General features: G+C 37.2%; 2 protein-coding genes across 6 annotated transcripts in view; one reads left to right on the plus strand and one right to left on the minus strand.

Moving 5' to 3' along the window:
• LOC128265124 (uncharacterized) overlaps window positions 1–15,216 on the plus strand; it is a 190,890-nt gene that overhangs the window by 122,456 nt on the left and 53,218 nt on the right. For all 5 annotated transcript variants that reach the window (XM_053000946.1, XM_053000949.1, XM_053000948.1 and 2 more), the window contains one exon: window positions 2,874–2,965. The gene's annotated coding sequence lies outside the window, so the exon portion shown is untranslated. The remainder of the gene's footprint in view (window positions 1–2,873; window positions 2,966–15,216) is intronic.
• LOC128265129 (uncharacterized) overlaps window positions 1–15,216 on the minus strand; it is a 175,897-nt gene that overhangs the window by 94,822 nt on the left and 65,859 nt on the right. The gene's annotated exons all lie outside the window — the stretch shown is intronic.

The following is a 15,216-nucleotide window of genomic DNA, read 5'->3' on the forward strand; positions in this document are numbered from 1 at the left end:
TTGATTTTGATACCAAAAGATTTGCTTCCAGAAATATTTTATAGTGGACAGAAATTTATCAGAACTCAGGATGTATAATTAAAAATGTGTGTTAAAAAAAATCGAAGCCTGCCTAAAAACTAAAAATTATTTTTTACTTAAATATAAACTTATCTATGTGCGTATATATTTAATTATACAAGTAAACCAATTTAAAAGTAAATCATTTTAGGAACTATAGCACCTAAATCATGTATAGCTTAAAATATCTAATTTAATTCCTTTTATATTGTTATTTTAGTACAACACCCCCTTGTTTTCTTGTAATTAAGCCGTCGAACTTACATGGTTTCAATTCGTTCGCTCCGCAATCCAATGTCATTTGCCTCCTTTGACGGCAATTGCAGTTTCAATTGCCATAGCCTCCACCCCTTGCGACCACCCCTTTTCAATTTTGAGAGGCTCATCATTAATTAAACACTTAATTAAAACTGCAGCCGTCGAGCAAATGCAGCGAACCATGGGAAAAACGGGGGAAAACGGGGGTAGCGCAAATTGATTAGATGTCATCGCTTTCAACCGTTTTCCAAATAATCGACAACACTGAAAATACATTTTCAAATGCCAACCGCAAAACCAACAACAGCAACAAAGCGGGCAATTCAAACGAACATTTAATGCTCGATAATCGCGTTAATAAACATTCGAAATCAACGCAAAACTTTCATTTTTTATCGCCATATTTTCAATATGCCCTCGGGTGCGGACTGAATTTTCGGGGTATTTCGGGGCTATGGACATGAAATGTTTAATAACAATAAGTGAGTTCCATGAGATAATGAGTTCAATTGCACGAAATGCTATTAAATAAAAAATATCGACGAATGAAATGGAATGGAACTGATTTGGAGTGGGCAGTATATACAAAAATGAATTAAAGCGATTCTCGTTTTAAAATTTTCCCGATTTTGAATGGACTGGTAAATGAAGTCCAATAAATTTTTAAGACTTGAAACTTTTTACACGTGTATTGAATTATTTTAGTATTATAAACAGTGCTATTTGTTCTTTTGTTTTGTCTTAATTACATATAATATTTCTAATTATAATATAATTAAATTTTAAAAATCTCTTTGCATTGCTTTGCTTTGATTTAAAAAAGAAAATGTTTTTTTTTCCACTAAATTCAAAAATTATTGTTCATGCTAGATATCGCAGATGTTTTTATATTTTGTAAAAAAAAAATACTTTTAAGTATTGAAGAGAAGGGCGCCTGTTTTTCAATTCCTTTAGCCGAAAAACAAGATTTAATATCACATTCTCCAGAATTAAATTTCCCTGCTCGAAGCGATCCAAATTTGTGGTCTCCCTGGGCGCTGGACTAGTGCTGCAAGCTGTGAAAGTACACATATTTAACCCAATAGCGCCCACTTTGCTATGGAAATTTTGAATTAATTTTCAGCTGCATTAGAAACACAAAAAGAAATACAAGCAAACGGAGGGGTTAAGAGAAGAAAAACAAAAACTGCACAAAACAAAAAAATAGCAAAATACAATTTTCACTTTTTTAAAAATAATAAACAAAAAAACCCGTGACTTACTTGAGTGAATGACTGACTGACTGACTGACTGAATGAATGACTGACTCGGCCAACTTATACATATGCAAACATTGCGCATACGACGCGTGCGGCAAAAGTAAAATAAAAGGCTCTCCCCAGTGAGTTTGTGTGTGTGAAAATTGTGAAAAGCGTATTTGGAGCAGAAAATGTAATGTCTGCCCACTCCCCACTTCTTCACTATATAGTTTACTTATTTTTTATTTATTTTTTGGGCCGCACATTCGTTATGCGCTTGAGATTTTGGATTTTTCTCCATTCTCATATATATTAATTTTCCTTTTGCACCAAGATTCGAACCGTCAGACAGTAGAACCTTATCATAAGATTCGTAATCGCAAATGGGCGGTAGATAAGATTGCAGACTGGTCTGTCTTAGCCCAAAATTCAGAAGTAAATTCGTGGGAACCTCTCCTACCGAGAGATTAAAGTTAACGAGCTGTATTTGCGCATATTACTTTCAGCTATTTTCATGCCAGATATACGTACTATAATGTAGTATATCTGCATAAGTTCCCAGTTCCTATAGCCTTGTGAAAAAATCCAAGTGCCGCACACAAAAACAGATAAGAAAATTAGCTTTAGACACTTAATCTTATCTATATCTACCTGTTCGGCTTGCTGATAAGTAGTACAAGTTGCTACATCGTAAACGGTGCTTATAAAGGTACTAAAAGTCTTATCGGCAAGCGCAGGTGTTTTCCACTTAATTTTTTGGGGTTATTACCAGTTCAAAAAAAGAAATGTGTAAAAATGGATTGATTGATTATCGTAAATAATATACCTTCTAGTTTTGTTTACAATTAAGATTTTCTTAAAAATAACTTGTCTAATCAGAAATTAATATTGAATTCTAAGAAAACCAAGTGTGGTTTTTTACAATTATTGATAAGCATTAGTGAAATGTTTTAAAACTTTGTCGTTCCCTGTTTAATGCTGAAATATGGATAAAGTACAAGTATTTCAATTTGTGCTATCTAGCTTCTATTACCAGTTTCTGTATAAATTTAATTATTATTAATTTAACAACAAAATTATTAACCTGCATGCCCTTTGACTCACTGATAATTGCGTTTATAGTGAAAACATTTTCGCCGCAGCAATTATCAGCTTTAAATCAGCAACTGGATAGTGTAATATGATCGATTAATGGGGCAGCATTGATTCATGGGCTTGAATGGTAGCGACCTTTTTACGATGAATGGATTAATGTATGATAATTGAGCTCAACCGGCATTAATTGTTTGTTTGTCTCTCTGTTTGTTTGCTTTTCAGATCGTCGTTAGTGTGGAAGAATCGACAATATAATCGACGTCATATCAAGCAGCAACATCAGCATTAACGGCAACGGACCTCGCTAATTGCAAGTAAGCCATCAACTATAATTTCTAAATCTATATATACACATTGTTGTTACACATTGTGGGGGAGGGGGAGGGTGGTGGTGGGTCGAGTGGAAAGCTCTCCCCAGAAAACAACACTCGATGTAAATCGCATAACACGACATCCGAAGGCGATGGCGATGGCGACAGCTTGCTTGACTAGCTCAAAGTCCGGCAAAAACAAAAACAGCCATTGCTATGTTTATATACGTATATATATACCTGCACCGAAAAAAAAGAATAGGTGACTGAAATCTTTTAAAAGCTAGAGTAGCTCACAAGAACAAAACAATTAAACTCACGTTGCTTCACATTATTTTTTGTTTTTAAATTGACCAACAATTTTAACATAATTCAGATTAAAGATTTGGTCTAATATGTCGTATTTTTTTCAGTTTTCGCGCTAATACTTTAGCTAAAAATATACCAATATATTCATAACTGTATGTTCTTTTTATGAGCTGGTCAACGGCAAATTGCTTGGTATTTATTGCAGTGCATTGGAACACCAACAATAACTAGTCTTACTTGTCAGATCGCGTGCCAAGAAATAACAATGAAGAAAAATCGTGTTACTTAGGCCTGGGCCAAGTTTACAAAAACAACAAAAACAGCAGCAGCAACCTCAACACTTTATGCCTAATAATCATAGCCGCAATTGCAGCTCCCTTACAGTCGCTGCTGCTTTTCCCCCTTTTCCCGTTTTTCCCCTCTTTTCCAGCTTTCCCCGCCCACTTTTTTTCCAGCCAGCTTTTTCCCGCCGTCATTAGCATTTTGTGTCATGCGCCTGCGTGCCATCTAATTAGCGTGAAACCTCAAACTTCAATCAAGAAAATGGGAGAACTGGAATAATGGTAGAGAGGATAATAACCAGACTTATGGATGCTGTTTGGTCTGCTTTACGAGACCAATGACCATAAAAATCCTTGGTGATAATTGAATGGTGGAGCATTAAAGTGGATGGAATAGGTAAAACGGGTTCGAAAAGAAGAGAAGAAAATTATGAGAAGTACTTTTAGTACTCATTTGCTAACATCTATTTAAAATATTTTGAATTTCAAAATACTAAAAACAAAACACTTGTTACAGAAATTTAAAGTGCCCTTTTTAAAAACGTACAAAGTATGTAAACATCATGTACATCATTTAAAATATATATCATAGAAAATTGCTTACAAAAATTAAAGTTCGTTTTAAAAACGTGCAAAGTATGTGAATATTAATGTGGTATTTTAATGTATTCCCTTTGTTTTTGACTTACTCCACCCTCTTTCAATCATTTAAATGACAGTCATCTATTGAGTATATGAAAAAAAGTAAAATTAAAGGTATAACATGTCCTCTCCCTGTCATTTAATGCCTTCGAATTCAGCAAGCCTCATTGAACCATTATGGAATTTGTGGGTAAAACCACAGTGCATTTGTGTGCAAATCCCCATTCAGAACCTTAACCGAATCGCTTAATCCCCTCAAAAGTTTGAGGATGGCAAAGTATCTGTTGTGGCGGGGTTATCACCATCACCAGCACCATCATAACCCTCTGTGCATCACAGTTTATTTGCGGGAACCTAAGCCACTTTGAGCCCCCTCCTTCTATGATGCGTCCCCGGAAAAAGTGAGCTAATCAGGGAAGCCAGGAGAACCAAAACCGTTGACTCACGAGCCTTAAACTATTTCCCATTTTCCTGCCACCTGGAAAAGCCATTCAAAAGCCCCCAAAAACAAGTGTGGGCTGTGCGAATCCGAATCCGATTCCAGGGGTGAGGTGGTAAAAAGGGGGATAATTGCGGCCGCAGACAACATACTAATTAAAAGCTACTTTGCCAGCCGCATTAATATACACAAAAGCACCGCAAAAATCATGCGTCCTTGTTGGTTTAAAAGAGGGAACTACCACCGCCACCCGCCTACCGCCCACCGCCCAATTCGGTAGGATATATCCCTGAATGACAACAATTTGCATTTGTTGCGTTGTGAAAATGCTGCAAGGTACACTGAAATAAATGTAATACAATATGATGTTAAATATGATGAATAATTGATGCCTTGAAACTTGAAAAAATTTAATAATTTATAATTTTTAATTTGATATAATAATTTTGATATATAAATAAAAGAAATAATATATTTTCTAAAAATAATAATTGTAAAATATAAAACATTTATTAAAAAGAATGCATTTAACACATATTAAACAACGTAAATAAATTGAGTCGTGTGGTCATTATTAATAATAAACAAGTACTTTGAAAAATATAAAATGTATACTACAAAAAAAAAAAAACTAACGAATATTGTTTGCATTACTATTAATATGAAAGTAAATAAATGCAGTTGCAAAATCAATATATTTGGATATCTTTACATTATTTACATTGAACAAATGAACCTTTGGGATATCACATTGATACCAAGCTGCTGTTTTTTTTTTGTGTACAAACTGTTATTTATCAGGGGAACTTTCTTATAGAGGAAATAAATGGAAACGGTCGAGAGGGGGGTGGTGCGGCTTGGAAAAAGGCAGGCAGCGGGGGAGCTGAGTTTTCCAGAGAAGGAGTGTGTTGTGTTCGGGGGCAAATGCAAAAAGGGGATCTTGTTCCGCCTGTTCGTGGCGTCATGAAAAATTGTCTTGATATGTTTTGTGGCTTTGATATCAATGCGTAGCCTGTTTTTCCCCTTTCCTTCACATCATTGTAGTATCTGTTTTTTCTACAGGAAACGACAGCTGTTGGGTTGAAAAGACAGAGGGGCGGGGGGAGGCCTCAGGAAAAGCCGGTTAATTGATGGATTTGCTATAGTGTTCAAGTTTAAAGTTAGTCCAAGGAAACATTTTTGAAATTTGCCAACTTTTTGCCCTTTTTCAACAGTCACCAAAATACATGAATAAAAAAATATTTTGTTACTCTTGACTTGCCGCGAATGAAAGAGGACGATATCGGTTCAAGAACTTGAAATTGCGCAATTTTGAGAGGAAATTTTTCGTTTGTTTTGAGTGCACAAAACGGGTATATAAACAAATAGGCGGCGGGGGCGGTTCCAAAGGTCAGGCTTTACCAAATAAAAAAGTTGCAACTGCAAGTGCTTGGGAGAAGTTTTCATTTCGCTAAAAAGGATACCCAACATTTTCAGTTGGCACCACATACCCCTTATTATGTCCTTGCACTTTTCGGCACTAATACTGTGCCGTAGCATAGCATTCTTTGTCCAAAGTTGAAGCGCAAAAACAGGGGCATTTTTTTTCTTCCCTTTGGGTTCGCTGTCGAATTTATGCTGGACGCAAATTTATGACTGTCAAAAAGTAAAGTAAAGTGCGGCCAAACCAAACTTTAGCTGCAAAAGTGTTAAGTCACCACTGGGTTGTGACAAAAGGGGACAGTGGGTGGGAGTGTTGTATCTCTTCCTTAACTGCACTTTGCCGACAAGAATTTTAAGCTTTTGACACTCTCTGCGCGAAGCTGCCGCAAAAAAAAAAAAAAAAAAAAAAAAAAACATTTTTGCATAATTTATGGCCCACAAAGTGTTATATAGAGGGTTTGTGGTGGTAATGTCCTTCAGCTAATAAGCCGGGACCATTTGCTTATTGGAGAGGGGCCAAGAAATCCAAAAAGAGCTTAGGTTTATGAAACAGCACCTCTCTTGTATTATAATTTCAGCATATACTCCGAAATATTTTCATTAATTCGTTATTTCTCGAGATATTGAGATACATTTAAAAAAAAACTGACTATATCGTGTAATTTAATTTACTGGATAATCAACTGTTTTTAATGATATATGCTTAAAAATTGTCATATAGTCGTTACATAGAATATAAGATCTTTGTTAGCTGAAAAAGTTCATGTTTCTAATTAATATCTTGTAAATAATATTTTTAATAATAACATGTTACTTAGTTTCCACTTTCAATTTAGATTTTTAAATCGCCTGGAACTTAAGCAACCGCAGAAAATCAAAGAGAAAAAACCCAGGCAGACGGGTGCAGTCAACTGAATGTCGATTTCAGACATTCCCATGCCTTTTTTCCCCCTTTTTCACGTTGCACGTGCATCATTTATTCAACGCAATTGCCAACTCTTCATTCTTCGTTGTTGTTATACTATATTGCTGCTGTTCTTGTTATTGTTGTTCTTGTTGGCGACTCCTTAGTACGCCGCTTCCTTAATACGTTTAAAAATAAGCACACAAGTCGCTTTCTTTCAACGTCGCCACTTCAGCGTTCAATGTTCCCAGTTGATGTTGCTGCTGGGATGTTGCTGTTGCTGTTGCTGTTGCTATGTTGTTGTTGCATTCGAGTGTTGCTGCTTTGTGGCATTGACTGCTTAAGTAATTGAAGCAAATCAGGATTTTGAGGAGTGTGTTTACACAGCAAAAAAAACAGGTTATTTAAAAAGGCAAATAAATCTAATACTTATACTTTAATACTGTCTGTATGTTAGTTTATTTTAGTGTAGTAGTATTGAAAAGCTTAAAGATAGTAATAATACCTCACAGCTTTGTGCTCGACTTAAAATCATTTTAATTCCATCTATTGGCTATTATTAATACATTTGTATTGCTATGTGGTTGGGTCAAGTCTTTGCTGATTTATTCAGTTTATATTATGTATTTAGCAGCACTAAGAAAACAATGTGCAGAAGATGCGTCTTTTTCTGTAATTTTTTCAGCGAAATTGAAGAAGGATTTCGTGCTCCTTTGTTTTATTTTTCCCATTTGCCACATTTTTGCAAAGAGGAAAATACTCTTATCCCTCGTTTCTTTAGCCAAACGTATGTCTGTGCAAAGGAACGCATTTCTGCCTATGAAACCAGCTCTTCTCGATATCATTCTTAACACTTTGATGCCCAAAAGTGAAAAGTAGGAGGAAGCCAGCCGCACAATCAATGCGATTTACTGTTGCAAGTGTGCAACTTTCAGCTACGAAAGGAGCTTAAGTCACATTGTTGCATTCAGAAATTGATTGGCTCTGAAGGCGAAGCAATGGAGATAAAGCAGATCCAATTGAGAAATGGCCAAGGAAGATTTAAGAATCATCGTTGAGATATCAAATCAAATTACCCAGGCAAGAACCGGCCAAAGTGCTTGGAAAGTCTTTAACTTTAGCTTTTGTCTACTTCTAAAGGGATTCCGCTTTTCATTTGCAACGCGAATGCAAATTTTAATCAAGTAAACGGCGCTCTCTTTTGCACCTTTCACCGTCTTTTGGGTAAGAAGAATCTCAATCTAAATCTCGAGTTCAAGGACACCGGGTAAAAGAACAAACAACGCGGCAGTCGTGTCGAGTTGCCGCTGTTGACTTGATTATAATGATAAAATCTAATTAAACAAGTTCAACTTGAGATGTCAACTTAATTTACAAATGCCACCGTGACTCTTAACCCGTTGGGAGAACCTGTGTAGCTATGACCCAACTCTCATCCCTTTTAAACTTGCCCTGGCTGTCTGTCAGCATCACAAACATCCTAATTACCAACTTCTTGCCAAGACTTTGGCTCTCCATCAATGGCCAAGAAAAGTGGCAGCAGAATGGGGGCGGAATGTGGGCCATGGATCGTTCGTTGGGTCAGTGGAGCGCTCCACTTTACATGTTTCGATGTCATCGCCGTCGTCGTCGACTAATTACGTTTTGCGCCCATCGACAGGCGTCACCTAATGACCCAAAGCTGCCTACAAAATAAGCTGAGTGGGAGGGGTCGGAAAAGCGGCGGGGTGATTCGGAAAATGCGTGCGAAAGAGAGAGTTTCGACCCGCTCCCGTTTTATTCCTGCCCATCAGTAACGCACTTTTTGTGTGACTTAAAGTACATTTCTAATGACCTTCATTACATTGAGTGGCTCCCCCTGTCGGTCTTTGGGTCAAACCGAAAAGGGCGTGCGATTTCTAACGCATGAACGCCTTTTGCTTTAATCGCAAAAGATGGGGAAAGTGAAAACACGAAAACAAATAGTATGTTTTCGCGAAATATACTATGTCAATGCCACGAATTTTATGAATTCTAGTATACATGAAATCAAAATGGCTTCTGTTTATGCGTTGCAGACGAAAACATGAAATAGTATAAGCAGAGATACCAGACGTGTAATATTAAGATTGATTATAAGAACTTTTAAAAACCGATTAACAACACAAAGCTGAGTGAAGACAAAAACAATAAATAAACCTTAAAAATCTACGTCCTGCGTTTCCACCTTATATATAAGGTTAAGTTGGTTGCAAAGAAAGATTTAAAATCTTAGTTTGGAAATTCTTTTATCACTAAAATTAAAAATAATAATCCTCAAAAAATATTTCTTTGAATCCTTCGTGCAACCGATAATCATTTCTTTATTCTATTTTATAAATTATACAAAGTTATATTTTTCTAGTTCTCGTTGCAGTGCAAAAATGTCATATTAAAGCTGAATTCGAGCTTACAAAACTAGAGCAAAACTGTTAGTTCCTTGTGATTAGGTATGACTGCCATCTTTGTCGGTTTGTGCTTCTATGTTTTGGCCACCCTCGTATTGTCCTCGTACTCTACTTCTTCTGATAGCTCTTTCACTGCCTTTGTGAGTGGTATTGGTCGGACGTTTTTCCTACTTCGCCTAATAGCTTTGAAATGAGTTTGGCTTTTTTCCGTTTGCAGTTTGTTTGTTGTTTGAGCATTCGGCTCATAATGCAGGCAATGGTCAAAGTTCATTAAATTGAGTCCATTTTGGAAGGTAATGGTTATTTAAATACCTCTTAATTTAGTAAAATACAATGTAACTTTGATACAATTTGTAAGATAATTATAATGATGAAAGAGATATTTTTAAGTATTATAATAGTGGTACAAAGTTCTGTTTTTTTTTTTTAACTAAAAACCATTTTTATATGGAAGACTTTGAACTCTTGACTCTTACAATAACATTGATTTATATTATGAAGCTTTACATTGACTTTCATTCATATTGAAAAAGTGTTTTTTTAATAGAACTTTATTACCAACCACGACCTCGAGTTTTCAACCACGATTTATATATGCAACAAAACCAATACAACAGTGAATACCCCTGAAAACCCTTCACAACAGGGTATCTAAAATTTATTCTTGCTCTAACTTGGACGCAGACAACATTAGCGGTTGTCCATACTCCAAATAAGTGAGCCAACCAACCAACCGCCTTGCCATCCTTTTTTAACCACCATTTTGAACATATGGTGAAAAAGTTTTGCGCATTGGCAATCAAAGTAGTGCGGCGGCGGCCGACGACGACGACTCTTTGATTTCTGTTTCAATTGGTTGGCAATGCAAATGCCAAATCCCATTGCTCATACGCCCAGTTGTCCGCATTTCAGCCCACTTTTTCAGTCCACTTTTCGTGGTCGTTTGAAGTTTTTATCCTTATTTATCTTCATAAAATATTCATGCACTTTGCTCTACAACTCAGTTGCCCATATATGTGTGTGTGTGGTGTGGTGTGTTGTGTGTCCTTTTTCTCTCGGCAAGTGGAAGTGGAAGCCACTTGAACCAAGGGATTGAGCTGAGCACTCAGCACTCGGCACTCAGGTGCCGCCAGGTCCAGTCCGGAATTCAGTATCCAGTATTCAGGATCCTGGATTCCGGAACTCTCACCTTCACCTCTCCGCACATTCAACTCCTGCTTTTCAATTAAAAATGGTTTTTCACTACATTTGAGTTGATTGATTTTTAATTGATTTCAATTGAGCAAGACTCCTCATCCTTTCCATGACCAAAGAGTTTTTCGTTTTCCGTGCACCGAAGAGTTGAAAGAAAGTGCCCCGGAGTGGAGGTGGAACAGAGGGCGAACAGAAGCTTTTAAGACGCCCCCCAGAGGACAAGGAAATATGAAGAGCCAGACACGGACTCAGGGAATTTTTCGCATTACTTTGCATACCCTATCGATGGGTGAAAAATAGGGGGTAAAAACGGTTTTACATTGGATGAAAAATCCCACGATTTTGTCTTATTGGAATATGAATATTTCTGAGAGAAAATGAAAAACAAAAACTGGTAACAAAAACTTGAATTTCAAAGAAATATAAAACGCTTTATTTATTGCTAGTATTAAATGTAAGCTATTATTAAATGTAATCAAAAAATATATAGACCACTAATTATAATGAATTCAGAAGGTACTTAAAATGAAATCTTTGTAATGACACTTACATATAACAAAAAACTTATACTTCGAAGGGTGTTCAAAAGTTCGTTTTTGTACTCAAAGCTTTTTGTCTACCGCATTGCTTATTTATTATTGACAAGCCGCTCTGTTAAACCCCTTGAAAAACCCCCTTGAAAACCCCTCCGTATAACCATTTTTGGGTGGAGCACCCACAGGATGCAAATTGCATGAGCGGTGTCTGCGGCTTTTGTGGCTCTGCTCATAAATTCTTAACGAGGATTTTTGGTATTTGAATAAAAAACGAGGGCCAGCGCGCCAGCCAAATGGCAAGTGCAGTCTCGAAATGAAATTTCAAATTACAAACTAAAGTGGAATGTTGTTAAGTGAATTTTAATTTGCCATTAACACATGGGGGGGGGGGAAAGGTTGCAAAAATTTCAGCACCGGATGCGTTCAAAAAAAAAAAGGGTTGAAAAAGGCGAAACAAAACTTGCGACAAAGTTTGTGCCGAAAAACAAAAAGGGGCGGACATGTAACAGCCTGGCTTTTCCAGCCACAACAACAACAACAAAGTTTAAAAAATATATATATTTCTTTATAAAACAATACAGAAGATAGCAGACAAACAACCCTTCTTTTGTCATGATATATTAGCAACAAGCTGGGAAAAATTTAAGTTGGCCAAAGGAAGAGAACTGTTCGAGTAAAGGGGGATTTCTGGCGGGTACAGATTGGGTTCATTGTGGAAGTTTGAGCGGCAATTAGAGGATTTCAGGTCTTACATTCAGGATTTTTTAAAACATTTTCTGAAAATTAAGCATTAAAAATGTATTTAATTTTAAATTAAATAAAGAAATGTATTATTATTTAATAAAAGCAAGAAGGTTCATATACCATATTAAGTTATCAGTGATACTGAAACGCATTTATCGTAGAAAGATAAAGATAGATCTATCATCTGCTTTCCCGTGCCAGTGCCACACGGCGTATGAGTGATACTCCAAAATCGTTTTCTTTTTCCAAAAAAAAAAAAAACAAAAAAAAATACTGAGTTGTTGGTGCAAGTCAGCTTAAGTTTTTGCTTTGGTTCAATTTGGGGATTGTTGGGTCGCATGTTACCTGTTAAATTTATGGCAGGAGCTGTCAATATGTGCCTGTGTGTGTGTGTCCCGCTTTTCCCCCATTTTCCTAAAGTCTGCCCCAAATATCAAAAACATCCCCCCACCCCCACACCCCTTGCTTGCTTACTTTCCAACCATTCTTTCACTTGCTCTTTAACGTTTTTTTTTTCCTTCTGTTTTTGTGCTTTTCGTTTTTGTTCTTTGCCTTGAATTATGACAGAGCAGGAAAAAGGACATGCAAAAAGGGGTGGGGTGGCCTGTGAAAGAGGCGTGGCGGTGCGGGGCGGGCAGTGGGAAGTTATGGTCTACACATGTTGCTGTCTAATGTTGTTGTTTATGTGCCATTGTGTCGTTGTTGCCTGAATGTGTAAGTAAGAAAATTGTTTTTGAAATGGCTAACAAGCTATTAGCAAACAAACAAAGGCAAAATGATGATGATGAGAGGGGTTTGCTCTGTTGGCGTTTTGAGGGAGTGAGCCTTTCGGCTTAGAGGTTTTGCCTTCTTCTCTTTTTTTTTTGTGGGCGGCAAGTGACATTTAAGCGATTCATGCTCCTGTTTCTGTTTCTGCACTTGTTCTCCATCAATCAGAGTTTGTTTTTGTGTGCCATATGATCGAAGCGATGATTTATGAAGGAACTATCAAACGCAAGAGAAAATAAATTCAAGCCAAACAAAAAGAAAGAAAAGTATTTCTCGACTCTTAACAGTAGGCGATTTCAATTCTTCTAAATACATTAAGACAATATTGTTTTTTGTGAAAATTGAAAAAAAATATTGAAATAAATATATAAAGTTAACGATTTTACAAAACACATTTTTGAGAGTGTTATTTTTTAGTATAGCCATAAGGATTTATGTTTTTGTCACAACAAAAAAATGTATTTGTACTCACATGTGGCTATAATAGCCAGTAAAAATCAATTAGAGCTTGACCTGGACACCCTTAACTCCTTTTTTACCTTACGTATAACAATTTTGGCAATAAAAACAAAATGTGAATGTTGTTTTGTGAATCTGACCCTTGACCTTTTGACCCCTTTTTCACATAACCATGTTCCAAATCTTGCCCCCCACTTTGGATGCCCTTTTCCCCGTACTTTTTCGCTGACCAATGTCGACAATTTTCTCTTAAGAGGGGGCGGCAATAGGAGCAATAGGAGAAGAGGGGGCGTGGCAGCCAAATAAGTGACAACCCAAATTATTTTGACACCATTACCAATAACGCTCACACTGCGAGAAACAACGATAGAATGGGTGTGGATGGAACAACAGTCGCACCCAATGAGCGAACGCACACACAAAACTCAAGTGTGGGCTATAGAGGGGCTATATAGGCACAGTGCTGCCAGTTTAGCCTATTTCAGGCAAGATACGGCGTATTTAATTAATGCTTATTTAATTTGTTGAATGCCAAAAATGCTACTATGTGTATTAAATAAAAGTAATTATAAAATGTTCATAATTTTGGAATTATAACAACCTTTATTTAAAAAACTATAGTTTCTTGTATGTTTTCTTCCATTTGGATGTAGCTTGTTTTTCCGCATTTGATTTTGATAGCTGTACTACAAACTACTATATTAGTAGTAATATGGTTTAAATTCATTATTATTATTATTATTATTATTTATTATTTAAGGGAGTAGAAAGTAAAATGAAACTCCAAAATAATTTAACAATTAGGCCCATTTTGGCCTATTTTTGTTCGGAATTTAGCCTATGCTGGAGCTGAGCTCCTGGCACCACTGCCTGTATAGGCAGGGCCCAGACACTCAGACATCCAGACATAGCCACATATTGTGCCATGTTTTGTTGCAGGTCGTAGAGACTCTGGGATAGCGGGGAAGTCGGGAAAATATGAAGACAGACGGAGGGACACGCTCTGAGATATTGTAGAGGAACAGGGGGGGGGGGGGGGGGGGGGGGGGGGGGGGGGGGGGGGGGGGGGGGGGGGGGGGGGGGGGGGGGGGAAGAGGAGTCCAAACTGCCTGTCTGCTTGTCTGCTTGTCTGTCTGTCTGTCCCCTTTCCATTACTCCCCGTCTGGACTACACTACGTGTGAAAAAATGCGGGGAGGAAAGCAAGGGGAAAAGTCGAGGAAAACTAAGGGGAGACAGCAGCAGCCGTACTAGCAGCACAGGAGCTCACTCGTGAGCTCTGCTGCAAATTGCCAGTTAAAATTTCGCTGACATTTCAGCAACGTCAAACGCACCATTGGAATTAAACCTGGGACCTGGGTCCTCTGAATGAGAGGGAGGAAAAGAGATGGCAGGATGAGAGGCGAAAGAGACAGCACGAGACACACTCGATGGGGACAAGTGTCAAGTGGAGTTTTACGAGATTTGTTTCGCTTTTGTTTAGCCTTGTTTCAACGGGTGTCGATGAGTGTTAAAATTATGAGTCGCAACCATTGTGTTATCGATCGATTGCCTATCGATAAGAGGAAAACCAGGTTTTTCTAGAGATAATTTAATTAAGCTAGTTCCTATTGTTAGTTCGTTTATATCGATAAGAAAAGGATTACCAAACATATTCCGATTAAAGACTGACTTTGAGTTCCCTGACTTTAAGCTGATAAAAAGGAATTCAACAAATTGCCTCAACTGCCATTAAAATAAATAGTTTAAGCGACTAATTGGCAGATTTCCGAACAAGCATACAACAGCATTCTATCTATTCCGACCATCAGAAAATAAAATCCATATTACCTAATGAAAAATATTTATATTTCTAATATGCCTCTGCCCGGCACTAATTCAATAAAAATCTGTGCAAAATAGGCGAAATATTTTGAAAACTGAGTCACAAATTGCCATCAAGCCCAACCAGTGGACATTTCGAAATTTAATTGGAGGGAATATTTTGCTATTTATAGTTTATAAAGTGAGCACGACGATATGCGACAAATTAGGAGGTTGGTTGGTTTAAATGCGAGGCGCAAGTCGATTTGAACCAGGGCCAAGAAGCGACCTTCGGTTGCCAAACGATGGGTAAATATTTACCCACAGCC

The sequence above is a fragment of the Drosophila gunungcola genome, unplaced genomic scaffold (genome assembly GCF_025200985.1).
Source record: "Drosophila gunungcola strain Sukarami unplaced genomic scaffold, Dgunungcola_SK_2 000095F, whole genome shotgun sequence".
NCBI lineage: Eukaryota > Metazoa > Arthropoda > Insecta > Diptera > Drosophilidae > Drosophila > Drosophila gunungcola.